Genomic DNA, 2063 nt, shown 5'->3' with positions numbered 1-2063 from the left:
GGCACTTGTGCATGCATGCCCAAGATCCCGAGAGGAGAATGGAGGAGAAGGGATTGTGGTGTGGCCACCCTCCCTGGGGGGTGATTTCTCACTTTCTGTCTCTCTGTCTCTCTCTTTCTGGTGAGCGTACATGCCCTATAGCAAAAAAACCTCTCCAAAAAGGAAAACAAACAAACAAACAAATATGTATTGCTATTTGCTTTTTATTTTATTTTATTTTATTTTATTTTATTTTATTTTATTTATGATAGAGAGTATATGCTCTCTAACACACACATAAGAGAAAGAGAGAGAAAAGTACCCTCCATGCCACATCCCCTTTTCTCAGCACTCTAGCTCCCCAAGATCTTGAGCACAAATGTTTTCAGATCAAGTCAGATGTCGGAACTGACGGTCACCCATGTGGCTTCCAGCACTGCAGTTCAGTTTTCTATCCATGGTGCCACCAGACTGGGCCTGCCTCTGTTGTATAGCGTGCCTGCAATGGAAAGGGTTTGGAGGAAAGTTCCGGAATATAAGGCTACAAGTGTACAAACTCCGATGGAGAACGGAAGGGTAGGAATGGGAGCGGGCAATGAGAGTGTTTGCTACCTATAGAGAATTTTAAAACAAGAATAAAATCTGCTAAAGTTTGGTCTGCCTTTTGTTTAAAGAATTATGAATTTAATTTTATTTATGTATTCATTTATTTAAATGTGACCAGAGAGAGGGAGACAGAAAGTGAGAAAGCAAGCCTCCAGGTCCAGGACACGAACCACTGTCAGCCATGTGGGAGTCCAGTCCCTCAACTGCCACGCCACCTCCTGGGCCCTGGCTTGCTTTTTTATTATCACTATACAGCAACAATTTTCTGTCAGTGATAACAGGTTCCTCTCTGAAAAAAAAAAAAAAAAGAGAGAGAAAGAAAACAAAGGAAAACAAGACAAATAAACAACCACCGCCAAAATAAAAGAAAAAAAAAGAAAAGAAAAATGAGCATCCGTGGATGGCATGATGACTATGTCGCAAGACTACCACGTAGTCGACCATGAGTTGACTCCCGGACCTGGCGGCTTAAAGCTTGCACCAGGCTGGGACCAGCAGATGACGTAACGGTTACATCACTAGATTCCCATGTAGTTGATGGCAGTTCGAGTTCCAGACCTGGTGGCTTCAAACTCAAACTCAAATAACGCCAGGTGTGCGTGCGTGTGTGTGCCCAAAATCCCGAGAGGAGAATGGAGGAGAAGGGATTGCAGCGTGGCCATCGCCCCTGGAGGGTGTTTTCTCGCTTTCTTTCTCTCTGGAGGGTCCATGTAGCAAAAATCTCTTAAAAAAAGAAAAAAAAAAAAAGAAAAGAAAAATCTCACGCCAGGCACGTGTGTGTGCATGCCCAAGATCCCCAGAGGAGAATGGATTGTGGCGTGGCCAGCCCCCCCAGGGGGTGGTGATTTCTCACTTTCTTTCTCTCTGTCTCTCTGGTGAGTGCACACGCCCTATAGCAAAAATCGCTCAAAAAAAAAAAAAAGTCTCACTCTATGTTCTAAGCAATTACAGCAGTTACTGTTGAGTTTCAGTAACATACACACAAACTTCAAATTAGCTCCTCTCTCTTACTTCCCTTTAGTGAAGATTATTCATCACATAACACAGCTAACTTAAAGTGCCCTGATATAAGCAGTTAACCCACAACACTCAAGACTAAGTTACACTTTTTATTTCCAGAGTATGTCCTGAGCCAGCCCTGTAACCCAGTGGTTAAGGACGCTAGATCCCATATGGCTGACCACACGGTTCATATCCCTGCCTGGCAGCTTAAAATACATGCCAGGTGCATGTGCATGCATACCCAAAATCCCAAAAGGAGGGAGAGATGGAGAAGGGATTGCAGGATGACCATTCCCTATGGGAATGCTTTCTCTCCATTTCTCTGACAAGTGCACACGACCCCTTGAACATTAAAAAACAACACATTAAAAAAAGTGTTGAATGAGGATCAGCAGTTAGCGTAATGGCTATGTTGCTGGACTCCCACGTAGTCGACCACGGTTCAAGTCCCGGGCCCGGTGGCTTAAACTCACGCC

The 2063-nt window shown here is 44.2% G+C and overlaps 1 long non-coding RNA gene across 1 annotated transcript in view; it reads right to left on the bottom strand.

Moving 5' to 3' along the window:
• Positions 1-282: 282 nt before the first annotated feature.
• Positions 283-2063, bottom strand: part of LOC102469845 (uncharacterized) — a 27700-nt gene continuing 25919 nt past the window's right edge. Inside the window, exon 3 of the long non-coding RNA XR_334571.3 lies at positions 283-478. This is a non-coding gene — a long non-coding RNA (uncharacterized LOC102469845). The remainder of the gene's footprint in view (positions 479-2063) is intronic.

Source organism: Tupaia chinensis, unplaced genomic scaffold (assembly GCF_000334495.1).
Source record: "Tupaia chinensis unplaced genomic scaffold, TupChi_1.0 Scaffold000238_1, whole genome shotgun sequence".
Taxonomy (NCBI): Eukaryota; Metazoa; Chordata; class Mammalia; order Scandentia; family Tupaiidae; genus Tupaia; species Tupaia belangeri.
The sequence above is the reverse complement of the archived record's forward strand: the minus strand, read 5'-3'. Positions and strand labels throughout refer to the sequence as shown.